This window comes from Oxyura jamaicensis, chromosome 5 (assembly GCF_011077185.1).
Source record: "Oxyura jamaicensis isolate SHBP4307 breed ruddy duck chromosome 5, BPBGC_Ojam_1.0, whole genome shotgun sequence".
In the NCBI taxonomy this organism is placed as follows: Eukaryota; Metazoa; Chordata; class Aves; order Anseriformes; family Anatidae; genus Oxyura; species Oxyura jamaicensis.
The window spans coordinates 58425236-58440352 of NC_048897.1; the positions used below are offsets into that span (position 1 = coordinate 58425236).

Genomic DNA, 15117 nt, shown 5'->3' on the forward strand with positions numbered 1-15117 from the left:
GGGGGCGAACGGGGCCGGCTCCGGGCCCCGCTCCCTCAGCCCCAGCCCCCGTACGGCTGGCATCGCCCCCAGCCCCGACATCGCCCCGCTCTGCTGCCCCTTCCCTTGAAAAGAAATCAGGTGTTACACGGGAGGCTAAGGAAAGCCACCTAGAGAAATCACCTCCTTCACGCAGCAATAAATGCCCTAACATCGGTGTAACTTGGTATGTCAGCCGCTTCTCCCTGCCATCACTCTATAAACTCCTGTTATGTCACCAGATTTTGTCACATGTTTACAAGCTTAGTCTTAATCTTGCTAGAGATAGCTTTTTACGGAAAGACACTAAATTGCACGCTTGAGGCCTGCTGCGTCCCATTGCTGTTACGTTCTAATTTTCCTTTTCTCCATGACGGATGCCAACAGGATCATTCCAGATAATGAAAGATGCAAAAATTATAAGCGTAAATTTCTTTCCCTGCCTCGCCCTGCTCATGGCTTGTGCTGCGCTAAGTTTCGAGGTAGCGTCACCCAACCTCTGTTGAACGTTGTGTTGCCATTTTTCTCCTGACCACAATCATCTGGTTCCTTGTTCTTCCTAAATTCGGTCGATTCCATGCTCAGTCCAGTATCCCACCCTGCTTCCAGCACTATCTAGCAACCCTTTTCTCCACTGAGGGTCACACACGTTACTTACTTCCCACAAGTTAATTAAATCACCTGTGCAGCTGGTGACAAAATTTGTTTAATTCCTACAGAGTCCGTAGGTCTGTTTGCATGCTAAAAGGCACACTAGAGATTTTGTCTGATAGTAAAGCCAAGCTAAAACTTTTCCATAGTTGACTGGGGTTTGTAGCATACCATCTGCTTAACAAATGACATGTTTGCCACCCCTTACTACAGGGCAGTCTGTACGAGGAAGTTGTACTGCTTGGTCTGTATCAGTGCAGTTAAATAACATATATATCTCTATATATCTCTCTATATATATTTATAAAGTTGTTGTTTTTTGTTTTTTTTTACACTATGAAAACATACTAAACAGCCATGCATAAACAAATACATCCATACAAAGGCACTTATACGTAGATAGATTTTTTTTTTTAAATGGCAGGGAGGAATTCTCCAGGAATTTCTTTTAGAGCATACCAGGCTGCACTTATGTAAGATGAAGCTGACAGGTCCAACTGTTATTGTAATTCAAGGGGAAAAAAAAAAAAAAAAAAAAAAAAGTACTTACCTCCTCAGGATAGCTGACCAAATGTTGTGGGGTGTTTTTTGAACAGTTGCAAAAGGTTTGTTGTCAGTTTAAGAAAAGATACAGAAGCTATGTTGCTGTTAAGACATGATCCTACTCATCTGTCAGTCTCTGGTGTCTTTCTGCACACTGAACGTAAGAGATGAGGCATTCCTCTGCACTCCTGCAATCTCAGGAAAACTGCTTCCAAAGCTGCTGGGAACAGCTCTTTCCTGCTGAGAGACAGCACTATTGGTGTTGCACAGCAGAATAAAGCAAACGGAGCCAAGAAGCCGAGCTGGCTCTTGTTCATCAACCAATGCTGGAAAATCAGAAGCAGGCCAAAAGAAATGGTAGAATTAAGTTCTTCACTTTCAAGCTTTAATTACAACATTAGAATGAAGAAGTAGGGAAGTAAAACTGAAACGTAAACCTAGCAACTGACAGTCATGAGGGGGGAAAAAAGAATAACACAAATATAATATAAAAGATACTATAAACTTAGTAATAACTAATCATATATAGTCTGCAAAGAGCAGATGTAGTTCTTCATCCTAAACCTTTGTAAGGCTGTAGGCCAGACCTTATTCCTACAAGAGACCTTCGCTGACACTTCTGACTTAAAGGTGAAGTAGAGGAGAACCACCCTTTCTGCTCCCTTTGTTAACAGAGGAAAACAGTAAGAGAACTGCTCTTGTATGATAATAACCTACAATAAGGAGAAAGAAAAAAGGTGCTAGTAAGTAAAAATACAGCTTAGAGAGGTTCTTTCACACACCCTTGGAAAAGAGTCCATCAGCTACGTGGTACTCTAGGCCACCCACCCCATTTCTTGTCCGTGGTCCTATATGGAGAGTGACAGAACTCCTGAATTCAGATTGATCCAGCCTTATTAGTATACAGAACGATGGGGAGAGAAACACTAAGGCTAAAACTAAGGTTGTGCTCAGAAACCCAGCAGAGGAATTAAACCTGAAGACAGAAAAGTGTTGTTTTTCTACTTGTTTCTTAATAATGCAGCTCTATTTTTAGCAGTATGTAGCACATATGCATGAAACTACAAATACGACAGCTGGGGGTAAGGTTTGCAAAGAGAAATAAAAATACCTCTACAAAGGTGGTTTAAATTAAATTGTTGACACCGTCAACTGAGTAAGCTTGATAGCATTAAAGTATGGTAATATCACAATCTGGAAAATTCTTTGGAAAGGGAGAGATACTGGTCCAGCTTAGATAGCATTTTTATATTATATATGACAGAATAAGTATGGCTAAGAAATATAGGAGATGCACAAATTCTTAAGCTTCACATACCCAAACGTTGGCTCTGAAGGTTAAAGTAAACTCAAATAAAAATCCACCCTCACTCACTAATGAATACTCCTTCTTTTGAAGTCATGTTAAGCTAAGACTCACACCATCCTTCAGTACGACATTTTGTAAACCGTTTCTAAAATAGATCAAAACTGTGGACTCGGTGAAGAGATCAGGATCAAACAGAACTAGACTTAAACTCTCCAAGTCTATAATCACCAGAATCAAAATCATGACTCAAAAGTTAAAGTTCATATGCCTGTACACCATGTTGAGATTTTGCTCAGGTTTGAGTTTCGACATGAACTCTGTTTTATAGACAGATTTGCAGACTCAGCCACGTCTTTTTCATCAGACAGAGTCTTTGTCAGGACAGATTAGAAATTAAGAGTTCCTCCTTGGTTTCATTGGATCACAGAATATGTAGCTTTATATATGTAACTATTACTTGGGATCTGTAAAAATCTCACCTGAAAAAAGAAAGACCAAGTCCCCAGATTTTACTATCTACTTATCAGGACGTTGTTTTGCTAGGAAAACAGGCTATGAGAGAGAGAGATGATTTAAACTGAGCTTTATACTTTCATGGTGCTTTTCAGAAAGTCACATGAAATTAAAACCTTAAATTAAAACATAATTATCCTGTGATAAGTGGCATATGCCAACTATTCCCTGAGAAATGTAGCCATCTCAAAAATTAATTGTAGCCAGCTACTACCTATTGCCCAGAAAGAGAACTAAACTTCCTCCAGCAGAAACTCACGAGGTCCAACAAATGCTGAATTCCGCACCTGGAAAAACCCCGTACATCAATTCAGTCTGAGCAGCAGCACTGATGGGAAAGACCTGAAGGTGATGGGAAACACCAGCTTGAACAACAGCCAACTAACAGTGCACTTGCATCACAAATAAAGCAAACCTTACGAGAAATGTGGCCAGCAGACCAAATGGTTATTAACCTTCCCTTGGCACTACTTGAGCTGCATATGCAATTCTGTCTAGCTTTGCCCCTCCGCACCCTCTCAGTTCAGGAATGGTGTTGAATGACTGTGTAGCTGTTCTATAGGACTTCTCCAAGATGATCAGGGGTCTTTAACATGTGAACTGCAACAATTTGAAGAAAATGAACTCAGTTGGGAAAAAAAAATAAACTAAGGACTTCTAGCAACCTACAACTACTTGAAAATCAGTTACATGGATGATGGTATAAAACTCTACTTAGTGAGAGATGATCTGATTAATGACAACAGCCATGTGTGAGGTTTAGATTGAACATTACGAAAAAAATATTACATTGGTAATGCACCAAAAGAACAGATGACAAAGCAGTGAAATATCCATTCTTGACCTAACTATGTCTGACCCAGGTTAGCAATGACAAAGGTAAAGCTCCAAAACAGGAGGGGGGATTAGATGACCTCCAATGGTTTTAACAAAATACATAATAAGAAGCAAATTCAAAGAAGTTGGAAACAGCAAATTCAAATAATGAAGACAACACATAATTTTCAACTGTTATTAAAACAAACCAGGAAGTTACGCATTTTTTTCCATATGTTTAGTGAAGGACTTGGTTGAATGCATACTTATGTCCCTCATCGAAGCACAAAATAGCAAGGTGGTGCTAAATGGCCTGTAATACACGGTAATATTTTGCAAGATCTTTGAGAACACCAGAGTGATTCCTTGGTCTAAAATGTTGTCTGACATTGCATGTTTACAGTACCACCCAAAATTACCCATTTTTTATCAACAGATTTAAACAGTATGAAAAAATAACGGTTAGAGAATTGTTGGGCACAACTCTTGCAAGGAGGATATTTCTGTACTATTTTAAAGCTTTGCAATACAAAATTCATCTTGTTTGATATTTGCCAGTTTTCTTTAGCAGAACAGTAAAGTTATTCACAAATGTTCTGTTCTAACTGAAAACAGTAGGAATTTTGCCATAGGCATGAGCATGATGAGGAGGTCCCTCATTAAGTCCGATAAAGCTGTCAGTCACAATGGAGAAGGTCTAGAAAGCAGATTGCGGAGCTAAAGTTTGTAATAGATGAATTAAAAACTGGAACATATCTATGAAGATTTTACCTTGTGTTGCTAAGACACAAACCCATGAAACTCACTGATTTCCATATTTTAATATTTCATTTCTATGGTAATTTAATAGACCTTTTCTTTCTAACTAGGTAGAAATTTCTTATATGAACAGGGTCTAACTGTGTTTTCTGCCTGTGTTTTCTGCATTTGGGCCTCGATTCTGTAGCCCACAGTACTTGCATGCTTATTTTTAGGCTTATGCTTTATAGATTCATGTTTACATCCTTAAATAGAGTTACTTTTCCAGCTTTGGCCATAATTTATCCAGCTAAAACAAGGAACAGAGAGAGACTTATAATGAACATTTACCACAATTTAATATCCACAATTTAAATTTTATTTATTTATTTACAGCAAAGAAGCTCCATTTTGTTATAAAAGATTTGGGCCAAAAGAGAAGTCTGAGGAGTTCGGCATCCTTGAATGTGGAACATGCTGTAATCTTCAGAACACAGCTTTACAGAAGTGAAAAAATCCTTCCGCAACAATACAAAAAGACCATAGAGAAAGCACTGATGTCACGAAGCAGGTGAAGAGCATGAAAAAGAACAATTATAGCAGCATCTGACATATAACCCTATCCAAAGTTCCTAAGTAGGCAACTTTCAACAGTCATTTTTGTTTCATATTATACACGTTTTCCTATTTTGCTTATCTAAAGCAAACAGTGCAAGAGACGAGTGTTCTCCAGCTCTGCAGTATCAGCCTATGAACTGTTGCAATGTAATTCTGTTTCTGCTTAGCAGCCTAATTTGTTAAGTAAAGAATAAAATTATAGACTAAAGAAATCACTGTCAGTAATGGATCTATCGTATAATGTCTGTTTCCACTGTTTAGATCTGTTTTGAAAATCTGTGCATCTTTTCTTTAAAACCGTGCTCCTTGAGAATGTCTGTAACAATAACTGCAACTTTTAAAATTTGTCAGTTCTTAGCTGTGTAGTCTAAATCTACAGAAAAAAAAAATAATAATAATGAATTAAAAAAAGTTATAAGTTGCTGCTTAGAAGTTAGCTCCTGGATTTGCTACTGTTTTTTTGAGACATCAGCTTCTTGGCTTAGATACTAGTCCTCTATTCCATTTCTGACAGCCTTTCATGACCTCCAAGCTAGTTTTGTTTAAAGTCTCATAGTTATGATTTGGATTTATTTGGCCATGTAACCAATTCTTTTCCAACTAGAGTTTTTTACTTCCTCTGCCAAACAACAACAACAACAAAAAAAGTCAGGAAAAGGCACCTTTTAAACTCTTAAGAGGAGCAGAAAGATAAAGAAGAAGGGAAGATGAATGAATGTGGTTTATGGGCATAGCCAGCCACTTCATACACAAAACCTTTACCTGCAAGTCATTTGGCTGTGTCCATGCACAGCAAGATGAAACAGTATGGCAAGGGTACAGGGGTTTGTCACGTTACCTGCACGTGCGGAAGAAGTGAAATTCATTGATAAGGTTCATTCAGGAAAGGCAGATGTTCTTGCGTTGCAATTCTTCAAGGAACTCAAACCAGCAATCTCTAAGTCTGCGACTGCAGGTCCTAGGCATTACAGTGATGCAGACAATGAAATATTTGAACCAAAACACTGATGCATCCTCTTGGCAGCAGCAATGTACTGCCACTACACAGCAATATCAGACTTCTCCTTTCCAACTTGTAAAAAGCATTGCAGCGATCAGACGTAGGTTCAGATAAGATAATTTTACTTTTAAATTCATCTCACAGCATGCCTGCATTCCTTGTCAGACAATCTGCCATCTTCCAAAGCAAAAGAAACCACTGAGAATTTCTTCAAAGACGCCTATTTTTTCTTTGCATTTTCATTAACAAAATTGTAACAGGGTGTTTCAATTAGCATCTCCACAGAAATTTCTCTCTTTGGTATCATGCTCACATACCGCTTTGGCCTTCTTTCCTGCTGCATGATTAGGCTGTTTTATGGCTGCATAACCCCATGCTGGGCCTTACATCCTCATTCCAGCTCTGCCACTAGCATGTATTTTCCCCGACAGCAGCAGCTGAGAGTGGATCGATGCCAAACGTGTGAGCTGTGAGCCCCCCACGCATTTACCATGCATCAATCACCTCCCCGTCATTTTGGAACGAACATACTGAGGTGGGTTAGGCCATCCCACGGACTTCTGCATTCCACCACCACACAACTCGCCTGCTTGGCTGTACCAGGTCAACTCCTACGAGACTCATGCCTCCTGCCATTAGCACTATAGGCAGTGTTCTGTATCCAAAGTGGTACGGTGCCATCTGGTCTAGCCATCCTATATCCTGACCTGGGGAGAACTATACTGTTACCTAACTAGAAAAGAGGCAGTAATGAGAGTGCAGATGCTCTTTTATACATGTGTCCTTAAAGCTATGGAATTTAGCATCAAATCCAACTGCAACAATATGGGCTTTCAAAACAAAAGGCTTTTCCTGCTGTTTTGTTTTTCGTTTATTACAGAGCTTCTACGCTGCTTTGTTCAATAACTGAGTGTTTTACTTTGATTTTCATAATACTTGTGGCTGATAGAAAGGTGATGCAAGATTTTCAAGCATACTTATGATCTCAAATTGCTTGTGATTTGGTGATGATTTATCAATCTGGCTGACAATGTCAAATAACAAAAAAAGCTTAGGTATTTCTCTTTTAATTGTCATGAAGAAAAATATTTTACAATTGAAATACTGTCTTGTCAATTTTCAACCCAGAAAGTCGAAGTAATACCTGACTGCATGATACCCAAAGAAAAGAGAGACATCAGGAAGTAGATGATGGGAAAGGAGCGCTTTCCTTATCTACAAGCACCATGCTGATTTAATGGCACTGTCAGAGACCTCCTGAGCTAAAAGCGCTTAGTCAAAGTAAGCCGTAAACCTTCTCAATGATCTTTAAACAGGTAACTAGATTGTGCTTTGTTCCTATACACACATAGTCTATTTGTAAAATACAACTTGTCCTCAGAAGATACGTTTATTTCAACACCTCTAACATGACCCAAGCGAACTCACTGCAAACAGGACAGTTGTACGTTACTCACATCCCAGACAAATACTTACTACGTGCCAAACACTGAAGAAAAAAAATTCTTGGAATATATAGTACATACTGTTAAAGAATAATATACTACAGTATGAATGCTGACACTTGGGGACTAATAGCCAGATGCACCTGCAAAAACAGAACTCAGGTTAGAATTACCTAAAATCATTTTTTTTTCCTCTCCATCCCTACTTTCTGAATTTAAATTCTTACTCCCAATTTCAGTAAGTACTGTATTTTTGTAGTTATCTCTGTGTATTTTTGTAGTTGTCTACAAAAATAGTCTTATCCTCAATCTTTTGTATTTAAATAATACATTGAAAAATTAATTTGCGTCCACAGAAGCATAATATGACTTTTGTCAGCTTCATACACCTTTAGGTATAATTTTATAAGCTATTACAGCAGAATAAATGTTTTCATCTCTGAAGAGGATATAAGTCGTCTAACTTTATTCCCCTCTACCCCCACTTTTAAATGGAAATGAGAGAAGTTATGAAAGTGCGCACACACTAGTGCAAAGGATAAAATACATACATATATATATATATTTATTTCTCCTAAGAGAAAAGTGGCATTTTTCTTTTTGCTTTCATGGTAGAAGGAAGGGCATAGAGCGGTTTTAACATGGATTTCTTTAGACAAAGCAAATAAAAAGCGAAGAATTTGTTCTGCATCCCTTCCTCACACTATTTCCCTATAAGGCATCTGTGCAAGGAGCATGATATCCTTTCATACCATTTATTTAACTGCGGGGTGAGAAGATGAAGGAATATATTCAGGTAATATCTGTATGTCTATATCTAGTCTATAGGCTATAGAAAAGCGTTTGTGCAGGCTTCTGCGAGTAGGCAAGGGGACCAGGTAACAGCTAGGGCCCAAGCTGGAAGTGAGGAACTTTCCAATTCTACCCAAATTCAATAGAGAAATAGGAACAATGGATGATTCTTCCAAAACTTGTTCTCTACAGCTTGGGTTGCTAAACTAAGCCTATTAGGAAACTTAATACCATATTGTTTCACACTTTTCATAATTGGGGTGGGATTAGGGGAGAAATACGAGTGCATAAGGGGTCTGGAGTTCAAGACTGGATGAAAGTCCATGAGGTTCTTGCCTTTACTTCATAGGAAATGTTAGCTACCTTCATTTCAATTAACAGAAATGCCCGTATTAGAATATACATAAAGAGAGCTACTGGGTAACTGAATCTATCATCTAATTAAATTCAGGCTTGCTTCATCCCACTGGCTACATTCGTTTATGTGACCCTGCAGACCTGAACTAACAAAAACCTAGAAGCACTGTATACAATACCTTTGCTTTAAATATAACAGATTACTTACCTTTGAGTCAGTAGGACAATAAAGTCTGCATAGACACTGCTTCCTAAGTCTACCTCTCCATTGTTGTATAAAGTAGGATTCTAGCCTTCAGAATTTTTAGGAACAGTAACGTTGTTGTTAAACATATATTTATGATTATTATGCAAGCTTGGAACTATCCTGATTGCTAAAAACAGGGAAACATTGTGCAATTAAATTATCCATGATAATTACTCTGAAAAAGCACTCTCAGAACTTAAAAACTTTTTTGAAATGTTCATCTGTAGCAGTTAATTTGCTCTCTCAGTTAATTTGCATTCATTTTATTAAGAAACATATGCTTGGTAGTGCATGAAGAGACCATGAGTAATCAATTTTATTTCCATGATCATCACAAAAAGAAAATGAAAAACCAGTGCGTACTTATTTCTTGCTTGCATCCTGCATTTTCATTTCACATGTTCTAAATTGCTGTGTCTCAATAACCTGCTCAGCTGTGCTCAACTGTTTGTATTGCTCTTTAAGCAAACATTGTTCCTGAATATTTCTGCTGCAAATTATTACTGCTGCAGAAGTAAGGTGAACTGTCTGTGTTATATATTTCAGCATCATTTAGAACTTCACAGTTGAAGCAAACTGTCAAGTTCAGAAAAAATGTCAGTCTCTAAGCACCCAAGGCAAAATCTGCAAGTTGTTTCCACACCCTCGTTGTAACTTCGTCTTTGAAATACATACAAATGCTTTGCACTTGAAATCAGTAGATATCGTTTCCCCCTACCAAGTGAACACAACAGCTACACCGTACTTCTGTAGCTCCTCGTTGCCCAAATCCAAGCACTGCAGTTTCTCTGAATGAAAATGCCGGCTCACCTCAGTCTGTCACACATCCCTTGTTTCTGTGCATATCTCAAAAGCACATGCTGTCAGCACCCAGCAGAAGCTTTATGGTGTGCACTCAGAGCCTTCAGAACAGTGGTATAATATTTAAAATGAATACTGAAGCATTCTTCTCTTCCTTACTTAGAAGTATAAATAGATCATATTCCAGCAAGATTGCATGAAGTGTTTACAGTGTCACTTGAACCTAATCCTTCAGTTTCCCAAAATATTGTAGGAGAATATTCCAGAATATGTCCCCAATACAGCATGCGTGTAGAGACAGAGAGGCTTACCTGGCAAACATTCCCCCCCCCCCCACCTGTCTTTGCATCAGAAAAGCCATAGGTAGGTAGGATTCAGCCATTATATCCTCTACTTTAAGATTCAGAAAAGCCTATCATATTTTTAACTACTTCAGGATTTTATTTATTTAACCAGGTTACTAGCAAAACCTTGTTTTCTAACTTGGTTAAGACGTGTAAGCTGGCGTGACTGAAGCAAGAGGCTCTGGAACATAAGAAGAAAAGTGGTGAGGTGCTTGTGGTGAGGCAGCAGCATCACTACAAATTGGACATTTTAAGAGATGTAGGGCACACTGTCAGCACCTTGAATTTAAATGGGTATTGGCCTAAATTAATAGCACCATGTTTTTCCATGTTTCTGCTGTTAAAAGGTCTGATGAGTCAAACAAAGCTCAATTCAACATCAGCCTAGAACTTTACCTGGGAAACCTAGTAGCTGCAAAACTCATCGTCAACAAAAGCTGTTAAGAACCACCTGGATGGTTCTGGACAGCATGGAGAGAGAGGAAAAGATTGCTCAGGGAACACCTGCGGATTGGCGAGAAGTTGAGCTATTTATTTACATACTCCCAACACAGCCGCCTTTGGCCTCACATGGGCCACTCCATCACAGAGGCTTGCTGAGGTCACAGTGGCCACCACTGCCCCGCCTTTGCCCCGGGCCCTATAAAACAGGACCCCTGCAGCAAGCTCGCCACTTGCTCAGCTACTTGGTCCTCTGAGAGCCAGCGGCAGGAGGAAGGCTAGAGAAGGAGCAAGGCAAGTGGCAGCCCTCCTCGGTGTGAGGACAGCAAAGCGGTCCGAGGAAGCACCGAGAAGGATGGCAGCTAACGACAAGAAGATGTGTCATGTGCAGAGAGACAGCACCTGCGGCACAAAAGACACCAGTGCCCAAGGGACCTCTGCTGCCCGGCCCACAGACACGTATCAGCGATGCGGGGAACAGGCCAGCCCCTCAAACATACAGCGCCAGGGGGCCCGGGCCTAAGCAGTGGTGCAGTGGTGGTGTGGAGCGAAGGCGGGAGCATGAGGCAGAGAGCCGTGAGGAGCAGAGGCATGCCTATCAGCCAGAACACAGTGTGGGATCCATCCATGGCCGTAAAACAGACTGCACCATCAAACCCATGCATGAAAATCAAGCAGAGAGTGGCATGGGACCAAGGCATGGAACTGGGCAACCCCCTGGTTCAGCACCCTTGCTGAAAAATATTCCTGATGGAAGGCATCCCGCGTGGGCAGTCCCGGGCAAAGACTGGCTTGCCCTCATGCCTAACACCGTGGAGCCCACGGAGGTGGATCCACAAGAAGATGTGGAGGAACCCATGGAAGTGGATCCACCTCAGCCAGATCAGACCTGGGACTACCCCAGCAGGTCTTTGCTCTGTGCCATCAGAGGGCAACAACAGCTTCGCAGCAGGGCCTGGCAAGCTCCCTGCTCATCATCGCTCAGGCTCCATCCCAAGCATTAGCTTGGAGCCACCAAGCTCCCGGCAATAAAGAACTCTTGCCAATTCTCGGGGGTTGCATGAGTGCTTCTTTCCCATCCGCCAGCCCTTGTGTGAGAGGTGGCAGCCTTTCTGCACAGGGCCTTGAGGAAGAGCACAAGAGAGGACACAGAGCCCTTTGGGCTGCTGCACTGGGGTGACAGGAGTCGTCCCCGAAGGCCACCATGCACCTTTAACATTTGTTAAAATAGACTGAGGGGTGAAAAGAGTAGTATGTAAGCGATTATAAGTGGCTGGTTTCTTATATTAAGAGTTTCTATATCTGAATAATTGGTAACAACAGACATGGAGAAGGCTGAGCAGCAGCTTCTTTGCCTCTGTCTGCACTGGTAGGTGGGCTTCCCAAGTCTTTCATTTCCCTGAACCCATAGATGAAGGCTGAGGGATCAAAGTCCCGCTGTAAGTGAAGAGCAGGTTCGAGACCACCTGATGAATCTAAACAGGTACAAGTCTATGGGGCCTGACGACATGAATCCCAGGGTCCCGAGGGAACTGGCCAATGGAGTTGCCAGGCCTCTCTCCATCACAGTTGAAAACTCCTGGCATTGGGCAATGTCCCTGGTGAGGGGAAAAATGGAAACGTCATGACCCTACTCTTCAACAATTAAAGAATTGAACAAAGAGCACTACTCTTCAACAATTAAAACAACGAGGAGACAATTCTTCTCAGAAAGAGAGGTCAGGCATTGGAATGGGTTGCCCAGGGAAGTGGTGGAGTCACCGTCCCTGCGGGTGTTCAAGGCAAGGTTGGACATGGTGCTTAGGGACATGGTTTGGTGGGTGACATTGGTGGTAGGGAGACAGTTGGACCAGATGATCAGGAAGGTCTTTTCCAACCTTAATTTTTCTATGATTCTATACATACAAATATACATATGCATATTTCTCACTGCTTTTTCCAGGAAGAGTCACACTAACAGAACAGTCTTTACAATACTGTACTCTATCAGGGAACTGAGTTGGGATTTAAGATTCTTCAGGGGAGATAGATGTCATGTAATCTTCAGAGGCCCCTGCAAGGCATACTTTTTTCTCACCACTCTGCCATCGCTCCGTCTCTAAAAGCAACACTTTTTAAGTCCTGCATGGCAGCTGAGACAAAAACATACATGCATTTTAAATATATACACATATGCGTGTGTATATATACATAGTCTGTGTGTGCGTGTGCATATATGGCATAGATTTGGCATAAACCCAAGCAATCCTCCTGTTTAAACTAACTAGCATTCCAACAGCAAAGAAGAACAAAAGCCATGAGTTTTGTGGCTGGTAGTTGACTGACAAAAGGCAGCAAGAAGCTGTCAAGAAGATATCTTGGTCTGCTACCTCATCTTGATTCTATTTTTCAGTCTGCTGGGCCCTAACACACACAGGGATATTTTATTTATATATATATATTTATCTTTGCCCAGTATTTTTGGAATGTAGCTTAGGGCAGTATCTATTGCCGTATTTTTCAATTGTAAACATAGCTTTTGAAGAAGATGCTTCCCACCCCACAAGTGGCTGCAGAGGACTGTTACCTGTCTCTACTTACCTTCTCTCCTACTTAAGGGATTCACAGTAATGACAGGTTATAAAGAAACGTGCTATTTTTAGTCAGATTTGTATCGTAACAGTGACATCCACTGGCCAGTATAAACAGCACCAGGTTCTTTTCTGCTGAGTAAACTTAGTAACTGATAGGGACTTCACGTACCTAAACAGATTCACATGGAATAGTGTAAATAAAACTGAGTGTAAATTATCCAGAAATATATGAAATATTTGAGAGATTATGGTACTGTACTACCATGGATTACACGTTTCGGCTTAGTGTCCTCAGGTAAGGTTAAAAAATATAACTAAATCACATATTGCAGCAACAGAAATCCAGTCTGAAAAATAACTCTTGTAAGAAATAGCAATGATTAGAAGATACTTTTTATTCTGAAGACATCTGCCTTTTGGTCAGTCTAATAAAGTAATAATGCATGATTTCTTGGCATTTTAAAATTTAACTTAATTCTGGATACTTCAAAAAAGAGATTTATTTTTCACTAGGTCAAATTAATACCAGAGGTAAAGACAGTGTCATAACGATATAATATTACTAGCACAATAAGCGACAGCAAGAACAAATCAAGCATCTGTTGTAATGCAGCGAGGAGCAGAGCCATCTCTTTAGAGATCAGTTAATACTTCAGGATTATGAGTTTGCCAGACATTTACCCTCTCAGAATGTCAGAAGAGTAAAGTATTTGAGAAATCAGCTGAAAGTAAAAGTGAGAAAAAAAATAAAGAATATAAATTAGTTTCCTCTTTGCCCATACCTCATGAAACAATCAAATAGAAAAGAATAAAGAGATGACTGTGCATAAAAGCACTATATACATGCACTCATCTTCTGAACAAAATATTGGATAAACAGAATAAACCTAGAAGAGTTAAGCTAACTTCACAGCTGACATAATCAAGAGTGGTTAAAATGAGTTCAAGTTCTTCACAGTTTCTTTAAAACTTAGGGCTCGGATGACACCCCCCCTCTGCCCCCCAAAGAAAAATCATACTGCACTCTCTGCAAACTGTCTCTCCCATTAGGAACGTGCCCAAACCAAGACGATCCCTACTGCTACAAACATTGTGTGTCTGGAGCTCTTCCCTCTGCTTCAGCACGAGGACCACCCCAGCGACACGTGGTGGGGGCAGGAAGAGCACAGCGAGGATGGCAATAACATACATCACTTAATCGTGGTGGTGACGGATCGTTCTGTAGGAAAGCGCTCGCAGTGGGGAAACTGTTTACACTGCAGCAAGGAGCCTGTGCTCATGGAAGAGAGCAGCAGATGAGACTGGGAGGCGAATGAGGAATGGAGCTTGGGTAGCTGAACTTTATTCTGACCTTCATTTGTATTCTCTTTTCAGTACTGGAGAAATAAAGTGTGCCAACCCACGCTAAAGTACAGGGGGTAGGGGGAACGCTCACTAGCCTCAATAGCTGTTTGTTTCAATACAAGGCACTTGTCACTTGGCCGCCACTGCTTTTGTCCGAGATGCAGATTTTGAGACAGGCGTCAGGAACAGAAAGCACGCTGCGGTTTCCTGGTGAGCCTCAGATATATTTCAGATCAATCAGTTCATTATTTGTGCGAGTAACTTGTGCCGTGGGGTCCTCCTTCAGCAGAAACAGCCTGAAGCATGAGCAGTGCAAGCCAAAAGTCACCCTCTTGGAGAAGAGCTGACTGCTAGTGCTCTTCCTCCTTGGCAGGGGTTAGCTCAAGCTGTGCCTGTGCTACTTCATCAGTCTAGCACCTAGCAAGCTACGTGCATGGAGACTTTTTTTTTTTTCTTTTTTTTTTTTTTTTTCTGGAAACCAATGCAAGCAGGGGTCCTGGAGCAGCCAGAGAACCCTAGAAGAAAAGGACTAGACAGATGCGGTGGAGCTTGCAGGACAACACCAAT

At 40.8% G+C, this 15117-nt stretch overlaps 1 protein-coding gene across 4 annotated transcripts in view; it reads right to left on the minus strand.

Moving 5' to 3' along the window:
- The window catches only part of ANO3 (anoctamin 3), a 231268-nt gene that overhangs the window by 129479 nt on the left and 86672 nt on the right, over positions 1-15117 (minus strand). Inside the window, exon 1 of one of the 4 annotated variants that reach the window (XM_035328337.1) lies at positions 1220-1392. The exons of the other annotated variants lie outside the window; for them this stretch is intronic. The gene's annotated coding sequence lies outside the window, so the exon portion shown is untranslated. Of the gene's footprint in view, positions 1-1219; positions 1393-15117 lie in introns of those variants that run through there. 4 annotated transcript variants of the gene reach the window in all.